This window comes from Dioscorea cayenensis, chromosome 12, assembly GCF_009730915.1.
Source record: "Dioscorea cayenensis subsp. rotundata cultivar TDr96_F1 chromosome 12, TDr96_F1_v2_PseudoChromosome.rev07_lg8_w22 25.fasta, whole genome shotgun sequence".
Classification (NCBI taxonomy): Eukaryota; Viridiplantae; Streptophyta; class Magnoliopsida; order Dioscoreales; family Dioscoreaceae; genus Dioscorea; species Dioscorea cayenensis.
The window spans coordinates 1,881,722-1,896,114 of record NC_052482.1 but is presented as its reverse complement, the minus strand read 5'-3'; the positions used below and the strand labels follow the sequence as shown (position 1 = coordinate 1,896,114).

The window sequence follows — 14,393 nt, the reverse complement described above, 5'->3', positions numbered from 1 at the left end:
ATGTCGTAAAAATTAGTTTTTGCGACGATTGGTTGCAATAACTATCTTTTGCGATGGAAACAGACATCGCCGACATGTCATCGAGCTAGAAATGTCACGTCGAAAAACCTTTATGACGACATTTAAATTTTTGCGACGGTAGCTGGTCATAGCAAAAAGTAATTTTTCTTGTAGTAACCACTATCTTGTACTTCATAATCCTAGAGGGATGTTATGTCAGAATATCGTTTCTTTCATTGATTTCTCTCCTACTTTCTACAGTATTTTTTGTTTTTGTTTTCTTTGGTTCACACATTCATCACTTTGTTAATTAGGCTAATTTTCGGAATTAGGGTACACTTGCATCCCTATCAGTTGTACACTCATCAACAACCCGAGAGAAGTAGCAATAACATTGTAAAAGAGCATGGATACTACTCTAAATTATATCAACAAAACGATTAAGTTCTCATCAAAGTCATAACTCTGAAAACACAATACAAAAACATAAATAGAGGTCTGGCAACCATTTAATTTGGTCATGATATTCATCACCAAAATAAACTTAGTGATTTATATCCCACGATGCCATCAAACATACAATACAAATTATACAAGCTAAACATGCCTTTTATGCAAATACACTGACTCATCTCTTTGTTGAACTGAGAAATCTACATATTATATATGTAGCCCTTCTAAAGTTGTTGGAGCTTGCTAGTAGGATAGGTGGCCCTTGTGCCTTGCAAAAAACCATCTTTTGTACACTTGACACAGTATCGCCGACGATCAAATGATTCCAAAAATCCTAGCTTTACTTTACAGAAGAAGAACCTCTTCTTTGTCTAAACAATGGGTGGCAATCGAGGTAAGCGTCATTCAAAAAGGAATGTGTGTTTAATTAGCACATTAATTGCCAAATTAATAAGCACAACACATTAAAATCGAGGTGAGATGTTAAGCTCATAAGAACATATGTTTTTTATGTCAAATGTCAACTTTGCCCTTGCCATGTAAGCAAGACCTAACGGTCGTGACGGTTTTCCCTGTTTTTGCCACGTAGAGAAGCCACAGGGTAGTAAATTGAATTTTTTTTTTTTTTTGTCCCTCTTTTATAAAACACGACAACCATAAGGTTTATTTTTGAAATTTTCCCTTAATTATATGTACGTGTAGAATTTTCCATGCTCATTAATGGGTTGATTTTGATTTTGATTTATAATCGAAATCACTGTTTTAACGTCTCTCTTGTTTGTGCATTTGTTGGATTAATCCAGTCCAGTAGTCACAATGTTCTTTTTTATATGATCTTAATTCTATATTTATTTATTAAACAATTTTATATTTATTCTGTAGAATTCATACAATTTAATCATTAAAATAATTAAATAGAATAATTAAAAAAATTATTTTTACAAGACACAAATTTAAACAGCTTTGAAGGCATTTCAGCATTTTCTAGATGGAAGTTAACATAATGATCGACTTTGGAATACCATTTTGTTCAATTAATTTATATTTAAATTCACAATAAAAATATATATTTTTAAAATGGACATGAAACTAGCTGAAAATTACCTTTTTTTTTAAAATACTAGCTAGAAGGTATCTCTGAGGTTTTTTTTTTTTTTTAAATAATGTAATTTTTTTATTTAATTACAAAAATAAGTATATTTTAAGTTATTTACGAGTTTAGGTAAACCAGGAAAGTTGATCCCCGTTTTAATGCAATTTAAAGAAAACGGGATGAGTCTTCCTCATTTTTAGCTTTTTATTTTGTCTGTTTTTGAAAAACGGGATCAAGGATCTCGGTTTCAGTGCATAGTTTATTTATTATTTATTTATTTATTTAAAATTTTATATAATTTTTCATTTTCATCCTTTAAATGTTTTTAATTACCTTTATGATTTTAATTACTGATTTTTTTACTTTAATCCCTCATTTTTTTGTAATTATTTAAATAATTTATTTGTGGTCTTTTTAACCTAATTTTTTAAAAAATATTGTTATTATTGAAAATTAGAATTATTATTATTATTAATTATTAAAACATGAATTATTGTTAATAATTTCTACTACAATAATTGTCACTCTAATAATAATAATATTCAAAATATTAATAAAATAATACCCGTTTTAATAATTAACAATAATAATTCTAATTTGAAATAATATTTTTTATATAAATAACAATTTTTTAAAAAAAATCAGGTTAAAAAGACTATAAATTTTTTAAATAGTCACAAAAAAATGAGGGGTCAAAGTGTAAAAAATCAGTAATTAAAAAAATTTAATTAAAAACATTTAAAGGGTTAAAATAAAAAATTATATACAATTTAAAAATAATAATAATAATAATAAACTAAAAACGGGATCAATGATTCCAGTTTCAGCGCATTTACATGGAACGCAGGATCATTGATATCGTTTTCCAAAAAGGACAAAAATAAAAAATAATAAAAAATAATAAAAAGCTTAAAACGGGATCAATTTTCCAGTTTTTATTGCAACTATACGGATAACAACCGGGATCAATTTTCTCGTTTTACCTAAATTCGTGAGTAATTTAAAATATACCTATTTTGTAATTAAATAAAAAAATTGCATTATTTAAAAATTTAAAAAAACTATCTCTGAGATTCTCAGCAAATAAAAACCAACTCATTTGGGCCCTACAAACTACACGTTGGCTCTAAACCAGAAAAATGCCATCCTGCCTTATCAACTACTTAGCCTTGCTTTTCTTCCTTTCTCCTCCTCTGCATATCCTTCATCTCCAGCAAGTCCTTCTGTTCTCTGAAAATTTTGAAAAAGGTAACTTTTCTTTTATCATTATTATTATTTTATTTTATTTCATTTCATTTTATTTTTTAATGAAGAAAATCCAGTTAATTCTTAATTTTTTTAATGCATGTGTTGTGTGTACTTGCGCCATCTGCTGGAGACTCTCCCTTTGTTGCATTTTGATGCATGTGTTTATGCTCTTGCTATGATTCTTTGCCATGCAAAATGGGATGCATTTTACCTTTCTGAAATGATATGGTCATGATATCCAGTCAATGATTCTCAATTTTACTCCATTCTTGAGAGAGAGATCAGATTTTAAGGTAAATGTGCAATTATCTAATCTCATGGAATAAAAGTTAATAATATGATTCTATTGAGGATCGGACCCAGTGGAAACAGCGTTATAGGCAGCACAATGACACACAAGAAAGAATAGGGAACAACAATTCGAGCAATCAACAAAGTTTACAAATTAAGATTTAACATGGTTGAGCTCTTCAAACGTACGTCCACAGGCAGATGGCTTACAAAACTACCAAGTGTTTCACAAACGAGAAGAGAGCTTAGCCAAATGGCTTACAAAACTTAATCCAAAGCTTATACCTTCTCTTCTTCAGTGGTTTGGATCATCTATTCAACTCTCTCTAGAGTGTTGAGGCCAATTTCAAGACCTTTCCTAAGGTTGCTCTTCGACTCTCTTATTATATTCAAGCCATTTGTTAGTTCCGGTGGTGTATTAGTGTAGTGATTTTTTCTTAGTCTCTCATGTAATATAAGCACGCACAAAAATGAAAAATCAAACAATTAAGAGAAAAGAGACACTCAAATTGGTACCTAGTTCGGCACAACTTGCTTATATCTAGGGGCTGTGTCCAGAGGTAACAATCCATTAAAAGAGGGGAAGAAAGAAGAGTACAATACTCGCTCTCACTCTCACAATGAATACATAAACCCTCTCTAGATTGACCGATGCCTACTATCACTCTCTCTTAACTAAGGGTTCCTCTTTGGTGGCACCCCACAAATCTCATAACAAGGTCTCTTATATGAACATCTCCATGCCCCAAATATAGCGCATCTCTCTTTTAGAATTTCTATGGCTCCTAATTTTGACCCCTTTCAAACTTAGACGTAACAACTTCTATTGTAAATGAGTTTGCAATGCTACCCACCTACTGACATTGACTAAGTTGCAGCTTCCGTTGCAACGCGACCTATAGACGCCTCCAGTCCTCTAGACTGCATCCAAGTTTGAGTCGATGTAGTCGAATCTTCCCGATCTCGACCTACCAGCAACTAGCTCACCACTAGTCCTTATCACCAGTTTCCTTTCCAGAGGGTCGCACCCACATGGTGCGTCTCTATCTAGCTAAAAACGGTCTTCAAAATCTTCTTTCCAAACATGATCTTTATTTCATTCAAGTTTGGTCTTTACAATTTTCAAACTTGATCTTTAGTGTCTTCAAATAGATTTTTCCTTGAATAGCTTGGTCTTCAAATAGTTATGACTATAAATAGCTTTGTCTCCTCAATACGTTATGACCATAGATATCCTTGTATTTTCAAATAAATCTACTTTCCAAAGATAGTTGTGTAGATATTCTCCATTTGCCTTTTGCTTGCACTTTAAGAGGGATCTTCCAAAGTTGATACTCTTACTAAAAATAGCTTCAATAGATTTCTCCACTTAGATCCGTGAGAGAGATTCTCCAAATATAAGCTCTTAACAAAAATAACTCTACATGATTTCTTGAGAGATCCTTCAAATATAGCACCAACCATGGTCTTCTAGTCTTCAAGCCACATCATTATCCTTTACTAAGTCATCTTGACATGTCATTAAGTTTATTATATTATCTTGACTTGGTGTCAAATGACGCCAACCAACATGCTTCTACACTAGCCATTAATTTCCTTTGAAATTAAACTAAAGGTTAAAAGAAAAGGAAGATGGAAACAAAGTACAAGATACGAGGAAGGAAGAGAAAACAATTCATGGATATGTGTTAGGTTTGGATTGTTGGCATCAATTTCGAAGTTAAACAAAAGGAAAGAAAAATGAGAAATAAATTAATAAAGACAAGTATATATACAAGAGGAGGGAGAAAATTAGTCAAGGAGATAATATAATCAAAAGTCAAACTGTTAAGGTTTGGATTGTTTGCATCAATTTAGAAGCTAAATAAAGGAAAAGAAAATTGGGAAAAAAACCTTAAGAGGAAGGAAGAATTAAAGCAACCTATATAGACTTAAACTCAATAAAATTTTAGTGTTTAATTTTAATTTGGTTGTTTATAAAAATATTAAAAAAATATATACATGGCGAATTGGAAGAAAGAAAAGAAGGAAAGACTTGCTCATGAAGTTAGTTAAAAATCTAAAGAAGGAAAGGTTTGATCATGCATTGTGAATAGGAAGAAGAGAGGAAAAGGTTTTTTATTTTTTTTCAGGAGAAAATTAATGCCTGTCATTCTTGTAGGTCACATCCTCGTCTTTGCTTTCCCTTTATCTTCTTCTCATCAGATCCTTTCTCCTGCACCCACATTTCATCTAATCCTGCTTGACTATTGCAGTTTTGAAGAGGAGGTTGCTGAAAGATTCATGGTGATCAAAGAAGTAAGCGTTTCAAACAGGTAACATTTCTTTTATATATTATTATTTTCCTTAATTTTTATCAAGGAAACAGAGTCCATATACTTTTACTAAATGTCTCCCTTGAAGATTATTTGGAAAATTCTCTAGTATGTTATCCATTTGACACCAATTATTACTTTATGACATGTTTTATGGCCTTCAGTACGTGTAATCTTTTCCACGTCGAATCCTTTTTCATGCAAAATAGTACTTTTAACTTTTTGCAATGATATGTTCATTATGTCCAATATACATGATCATATCCAATATATATTGCCATTTGACTGGTAGTTATATATTTTTGTATTTTCTGAGAATTAGCTTTCAAATATGAAAATTTCTATGGATTTCCAAAATAGTTTAATTATTTATTCACAAAATCAATAATCTATGGATGGGCAAATAAATTTTAGGACATTAGTGAAATAAATTATCAAATACAACAAATCACCATTCCAATAATGGAAACTCGAACATTTTAAGATGCCACCCCAATTCATGGCCAAACATATGGCAACTATCGTGATATCCTACAGTTGTCGATATACATGTATCTACTATTCCAAAACATCGCAAAAATAACACTATCCTGAGTGCAGTTTTAATAATAATAATAATAATAATAATAATAATAATAATAATAATAATAATAATAATAATAAAAGTTTTCCAAACCACAAAAATAATTCAAGTACATTGAACATATAAGATACATACAATAAAAGTTTAAAAAAGGGTTCTAGATTTGCACCATAGTGCATCCCTCATTATTACAAGACTCAACCATAGAAATCAAATCTAACAATGCAAGTAGCTTAGAACCACTAACGAGGCTCAACACAACAACACTCCAATGCACATCCAAACTAAGAGCTTATACCTGGAAAATAGAAATAAAAAAATATTATGTGTTACTGAGTAAATAAACAAGTATGTAAAATAAAGAAGATCAATAGTGCATAGTTTTAAACTCCTAATAGTTGTAAATAAACAAAGATAAGTTTTACAATGAGTTTTAATGCCTGCTTAACATAAATCAACTCAAAGAGCTCACCGCAAATTACCCTAAACATAGCCATTGGGTGGCTAAGTCTAAGTCTAAGTCACTAAGACTAAATGTTGTACATTCTAGAGTTAAAAAAAATTATATAAAATTTAACATGTCTTGCTATTAGCCGTTGAGTCCACACAAATGTTGTACATTCTAGAGTTAAAAAATAATTATATAAAATTTAACTTGTCTTGCTATTAGCCATTAAGTCCACACATATGGTGAATCATGGTACCTGATCAATTTCCTAGAAACATCCCACTAATTTTCCTATTAGATCCTCTTTGCACCTCATAAATGAGAGTATATATATCTGTTCAATTACGTCTCATTTTGGTAGGCAAGACCATTAAACTCCTACTGTAGTAGGCGGAGGTCCTGGCTTCCTGTCACTAGTGAAACATCAAGTTGATTACAAAATATATAGGATAGTATGAATATCATTCAAACATATTCCAAGAACTAACTTTTACATTTACATATTAAAAATAATATATATGATGAAGATAGCCAACAAAAATTTCATTTGAAAGCCCAAATGTAAAGTACGCTAAATAGTTTTTGTAAGTTAAAATAATATACATCACAGCATAATTTTAACAACATGAAGAGTTTTTTGTAAATCAAAATAGAGCATAAATAATACTATTAAAATATAATATGTAAACCATATTCAAACATTTTTTTAAAATAAAAGTAAATAAAAATCCACTCGTAGGGCTTTTTAGCTAGCTATTAACATCATGTCCCTAAACCTCATTAACATGAACATTTGCTTCCCCAAAACACAAACTCAACATATCTTTTAAGTATCCGAAAATTTTACCGTAAACATTTAATAAAAACATTCAAACCCATCAATTCTCATAGAAATGAAAATAACATTCACACAACAACATCAACCTGTAAAGATAGCTTGTACCTATATATATATATATATATATATACACACGCATACATCAACAAAACACTCACCTAAGCTTCCAATACTTATAGTCTAATGCCCATTTAAAGTAAAAATATAACCTACATTCCACTCTCTGCTACTCTCAGTAGCACCGAAAGAATTCACACTTACATATATCTTACACAACAACATAGAGTCTCTACATTCATACCCTCATGATATAATCCAAACTACAGCCGCCATAGCTACCAAACTCGATGTTACATTAAATTCCAATTTAGCCACTAAATTGGAATTTAATGTAAATTAAGCTAGAATTTATATAAATTTTAAAGTAATAATTTCTTACTTCTAAATTGGAAATATGAACATTAAAGCTTGCAATGTCCAAGAGTATTTCCCTAGGTTTTTCAAACTCATAGAAAAGCTTTCCACATATCTATATTAAGCCAAATCATCATCCCCGCATGAGCTTGAATCAACCCTCTCAAATATCTAAAAAGTAATAATCAAGTTATAGATTACAATATTCAAACACCAACTAAAAGAAAACTTGGATATGAAATTCAACAAATTGGAAACATATATAAAACTAAAAAAAAATCATGAAAGATAGAGGCATAAAGAATTCAAATAAATTTTTAAGAATTTAAATCATAGAAAGGCATTAAAAAAATGTGTATATGCTCAATAGTAATTATTCTATGGTAAAACAGTAATGGGTTAGATTAAATCTACATTAATAAAAGGCCCAAATTAAAGAGTGTAAAATATCCGGTATTACACAAGGAGTTAATTTTAGTATTTTGAATTGATTCATTAAATAAGTTTATGCATAAACAGACACAAGGTTAAATTTAGGTCATTATAAGAATAGCACATATAAATATACGACACTGAAGCGACAAAAAATAGATGTGTTCTCTTCATGACGGTCTTTTGAAAACAAGCAACATGTTGTGATTGTAGAAAATTCTAACAAATAATATTATATTCTAAAACAACTTTAAAATCTAGATTACAAACAAATTTAAAAACAAAAAAAATTTAAGATGAAGGGAAAACTACCTTGGAAGTTATAGAGGACATATAAAGGTTAGAATTAATATAAAAAAAAATTAAAAAAAATAAATAGAAAAAATGGTAAAAAGGACAAAAGGAAGAAGAAACAAATAAATGTTTGACCATGAACTTAAACTAATGGTAAAATAAAGATTCCTATTAATCTATATATATATATATATATATATATATATATATAGATATAAAATTAAAGAGACGAATGTGTTTGGATAGGGATTAAAAATATATTAGGATTAAATTTGAGAATAGGATTAAGAATACCTTCAATCTTATAAAGAATAAGAGAGATTATAAAAAGTTGGATGGAAATTAGAGTACTATTTTCAACTTGAAAATTTTGCTTTCTAATTATGCATAATCAAAATAAATTTGACAATTTTGCAGTGAAATTTTTTTAAATTATTTAACATGAATTATTAGCATATTCTAACAGACATTATTGTTTTGGGTAATGAATATATGACTCACTTTATGTGTAACGATAATGTGGAATATAGGTTAATAATGTGATTCCTTGGAATTAGCTTAATACTGGGGTTAAAATTGTTAGGGTTTGAATTGTTGCCATCAATTTTGAAGATATAATAAGGGAAAAGGAAGACAAGAAAAAAATAAAAGAATTAAGAGGAAGGAAGTGAAACCTACTCATGCATGGATTTAAACTAATAAACTCCATGCATTAGGGTTTGGATTATTTTATATCAATTCAGAAGTCGAAGGAAAACAAACAGAAACAAACTAAAGTAAAATATAAAAAAAAATAAAAATAAAAATAAAAATAAAAATAGAGGAAGCAAGAGAAAACTACTAATGGAGTTAAAATTTAATCTCATTACATTGAAAAAGTGCTTAAAAAATTTAATCATCATGATTGTGTGCCTGCCTCTAGCTACTTCGTTTGATCCTAGCATGAAGTTGACAAATAATATTAGCGATTCAATTTTACAATTGGAATATGCTAGGATAATTGGATGTCAAAGACCCTCAAAACCCTAAACGAAGCCTAAACAATAGCCTAAAACCCTAAACCACAAACCGGAAACCCTAAACCCAAACCCAAAACCTAAACCTTAAACCATAAACACTAAACCCGAAAACCAAAAGCCTAAACCCCAAATCCGAAAACCTAAACCCTAAACAACAAATCCCAAATCCCAAACCCCAAACCCTAAACCCCAAACCCCAAACCACAAACCCCATACCCTAAACCCTAAACATTAAACCCTAAACCCGAAACACAAAACCAAAAACCCTAACCCCGAAACCCTAAACCCTAAACCCTAAACCCTAAACCAATGAGATGCACTAGGCCTGATATTGCTTTTGCAGTAGGAAACTACGTCGATACACTAATAATCCAAGTCACATGCATTGGCATGGAGTGAGAAGAATTCTCAAGTACTTAAAGAAGACCATTGATTATGGCATTAACTATTGCAGATATCCTTTTGTTTTAGAAGGATATACGGACGGTAGTTGGATTGCTAATAATGAGGACCATTCCTCGACTAGTGGATGGATTTTTATGCTTGGAGGTGGTGCGGTTTCTTGGGGATCAAAGAAATAAACTTGTATTACAGACTCCACCATGGCCGCAGAATTTGTGGTTTTAGCATCCTCTAATAAAGAAGCGGAATGGTTGAGAGATTTAATGTTTGATATCCCATTAGTTACTAAACCAATTGCACAGGTCTATATCCACTGTGATAATGAGGCTACTTTGGCTAAAGCATTTAGTCAAGTGTATAATGGAAAATCAAGCCATATTGGTATTAGACATAGTTATGTTAGAGATTTGATCTCTGGAGGTATAATTACAATAGATTTTGTACGTTCGGGTCAAAATTTAGCAGTTTCTTTGACAAAAGGATTACAAAGGGACCTGATTAAATGAACTTCGAAAGGGTTGGGACTCAAGTCCATTCATTCTCATCACCATTGAGAGAACCTCAACTCAACGCTTGGTATAACATTAAGTCTTGAGTTCAACGAGTCAAAGTATCTTATAAGAAGTGATGAAAGCACTATGATAATATTAATTCATCCAAGAGGGTAATAGTGCTTGGAACTCGCTATGACAAGGGTGAGAAAAAGCTCTTAATAGGCCTATAGACGAACTTTTGTTGTGAGTACCAAATGGCGGGGGTGCTCTTGATAGGTTCTACTTATATGAGTGTGAAGTGGTGCCGCTTCAAGGGGTTAGGGACTTGACTCCGAAGCACTCATGAAAATACAGGACACATGGCCTTCACGTGTCTACCCTATATCGAGAAAGGAAGAATTGAAAATGATTGCATGGAAATTTCATTCCTCACTTCATATGGATGTATGGTTCAAAGACTTGTCTACCATCACTTTAATTGTGTTGTAATGACTTCCGCTATATAATGGTTCAAGGTGCAAACCACCGTTATTTATGTAATCTATTTTCTTTGTTTGTTTCGTTGCACTTAGTAACCTTTTCAATATTAAAATTAGTGGGGGATTGTTATAATAATTTTAATATTGTAAAATTATAATATGACATCTTTTCATGTCATATATATAGTTGTTGTAGTAGTTAGTAAACACCTCTTCATGTAAATAGAAAGTTAGGGAAGTTATGTTGCATCTCTTTGTGCAATAAAGAAGTTCCATGTAGTTAGAAGACATCTTTTTGTGTAATAAAAATGAGTTAAATAGTTATCATGCATCTTTTCATGTTTAAGGGGTACTTAAAACTTCCAAATCTGAATTTATTTAAGAACACTTAAGTGTTGCATGGAAGATTAGAAAATAGAATATTTGAAAGACTTCTCTCTAAGTGCAACAACAAACAATTCTTCATTCTTTAAGGCTTACTTTGTTGTGTGTGCAACATAGTAAGGGGATTCTTTGTATCCTAAAGGCTTAGTATTCACTCTTGGCACACAAGGTAAGGGGCTAATTCTTCTTTAGGAAAGTGTTTCACACCTAGAATCCAAAGTGTGTACTTTCATTGTTGAGTGTTGATAAAAACCTTCAAAGTTTTCAATAACCATAAAAACCTAAATCCAACGTACATGACTCAGTTTATGCATAATGATCATGTGGAATAGGGAGTAATAATATGATTTATTGGAATTAACTTAATCTATAGTAAGTGATCATTTAATCCCAATAAATGGGATCAAAAGACAACCTCTTGAAAAGATAGTTTTCTTAATCTCTTGCTAAAGAGCTTAAAATCCACTTCTTAATTTCTACCCAAAACAATATATCATATGTGCATACTTTAATTACACTTCAATAAATATGTTGAGCTTAACATACTAAAATGAAAATTGGAAATTGCAAGAGAAGAAAAGGAAATCATGGTGAGAAGGAAGAAGAAGAAGAGGGTGAAAGATTTGTTGATGAATTTTAAACTCAAGAAAATAACAAGGAACATGACTTGCCTTTGAGTATTTAATTTACCCCGGCCAATTTTATGATATCTTCGATGGCTGCCAGGGTTTCCTTAATACACGCCTCCAGATCTTGGATACTATTAGTATGGCGCCGTCCATTGATGTTTATTATAACACAGCCAACCATAGTAACCTCCATTAAGCTATCCATGATCTCCTTGATTTTCTCCACTTTCTGTACTTTTTGGCAGATACTAATGAGAAAAAAGTCTACCACTTGCATCTCTTCATTGCATCGCTTTGTTATCCAATCCAGCATATGATTTAGGCAGTCCTTGAGTTGTTGCACTGCAGTTGCAGCTGCACTGAAAGGTTTATAGATTGAATCTGATTTGATCATGACGACAGCCCAGAAAGCAATCATAGACAACATCAGACTCATTGCTGAGAAAACTTGCTTCATACCCTCTCCCCACACTCCAACTTTTTCAATTATGCTCTTTAATGTTTGTTTCTTATCTGCGAGATGTTCCAGGTTACCAAAACCTGGGATACAGCAGAGTTCCTAGCAAGACCGGACGATGTTGGGAACCGAGTCGGCGAAGATGCCCAGCAGAGTTTTCTTCAGGTTATCAGGAGCATCACCTGATGAGCTAGGCATGTTGATGAGGGAGGCCTTCAGGTCAGAGGCCGAGGAGAATAGTAGGTCAGATTTTTCACGGAAGTGTTTGATGATATTGGGATGAGGATGGACGTCAAGTTTCAGGCTGGCCATGTTGAGTAAGGTTGTTTGTTGGCCTTGTGCTTGAAGGCCATTGTCGGAGAGTTTTACTGAGCGCTCAAAGGAGATGGGAGAGGGGTTTTTCTCTGCCAGGCTCTGAGAGTTCCCCATTTCTTCTTGGATTGAAGAGAAGAGAATGGATCAGTGGCCAAACAGCTCAAGGAACATTACATTTGAATCTATAATGGTTTTTTTTTGATAAAATTTAATCTAGACTTTCACTGAGCTGAAGTATCGACATTTTGAGAAATTTCATTTTTACAAGCAATCGTGTATCAGTATTTATTAAATCTTCTGTTGTTATTAAGTCAACCATTTTAGAAGATCTGTATAAGAATCATTGAAACAGAGACAGTCTTAAATTTAAACAAATATCATTTTTTTTTTATTTTAAATGTATTTTATTTTTTATTTTTGTCATTTTTACCTCACTTACCCATCATCTTTATTTCCTTTTTCTTTGTTTTCCTAACTTATGTTAACATAAATGTACTTTTGTCATCGGTCACAAGCAACACAAGTCATCGAATCACGAATACTTTTCTATTTATCAAAATATTCATGGCATTGAAAAATTAAAGAACTAAAAAAATAAAATTAAAATAAAAAAAGTAAGTGTAATCAGAGCCCTTATATTACAGGTTGATTCCAAAATGGTTGGCACATAGTTTTTTATATTTTTTAAATAAATATGAATAATGCAGCTCTCAACCAAAGTGTTAATGTTTGTGAGCCAAAAAAATGGTCCATTCGAAGTAGTATTATTCAAGGCAGCGACTTGTCCACGTTTATGCATTAATTATCTTAGAATATCTGAGAATGTCTGACTTTGACAGCCACGAGACACAATTTTTTTTATTACTTCGTAATCGTCAATGTTTTCAGAACCGGACCGGTAGAACCGGAAACCGGCCAACAGTCCGGTCCGGTTCTATAGAACTGGTTGATCAGAAGTCAACCCGGTCAAACCCGACGAACCGCCCTGTTTGACCAGAACTCAGTTCTGAAGTTTTACTTAAACTTCAACAATTCACGGGCTTCATTTCACCTATCTCTCTCTTTGCTATCCAGAAGATGCTTGCTCTCTCCAACTCTAAATTCATTCAAAAATTTCCCGTGATTCCATTCTAAGTCACCATCAAAGCCGAGCCCTCTCTCTCTCTCTCTCTCTCTCTATCTCTTTCGCAAATCTTTTTTTCATTTTTGTTTTTCAACTTTCTCTTCTTTTTCACTGCATTTTGGTCCATATAAAAAAAATTGGATTAAATTGGACGTGGAATATATATATATGTGAGTTTAGAATGTTTGGAGAATATATATACACATACATATATATAAATAATTATTACGTCATCCGGTTCAACCAAGCCGGGTCATCTGGTCCAACCAATTGACCCATGACCCGGTTGCTTGGCCGGTTCACTTCCCGGTCCGGTTATGAAAACATTGGTAATCGTATTAATAATAACCAAATTTTATTAATCAAAAAACCGAATTTTTAAAGATAAAAAATAAGACGGAATCAATAAATATCAACATTATTATTATTTTAATTTTTAATAATAATGACACAAACTTGATTTTGTTGGGAACACTTGCAACTTAACTCTAAAAATACTAAAAAAAAAAATTATATATACATATGCTAAGTAGTCTCAATAAATGTGAACTATGGTCATGGGGCGACATCTCTTTTGCTTGCCGTATTTTCCTCTTCTCGAAGAAGTAAAGTTATAAGAAATGTAGGTGAAGATTATGTCGTCATGGGAAATTGCGGCACGGTTATCTAACCTTACTCTTCA

At 31.7% G+C, this 14,393-nt stretch overlaps 1 long non-coding RNA gene across 1 annotated transcript; it reads left to right on the top strand.

The window, feature by feature from the left end:
* Positions 1-2,708: 2,708 nt before the first annotated feature.
* Positions 2,709-12,946, top strand: LOC120273394. The gene is made up of 3 exons (XR_005540514.1): positions 2,709-2,794; positions 5,341-5,400; positions 12,346-12,946. It is a non-coding gene; the product is annotated as an uncharacterized LOC120273394 (long non-coding RNA).
* The last annotated feature ends 1,447 nt before the right edge of the window (positions 12,947-14,393 follow it).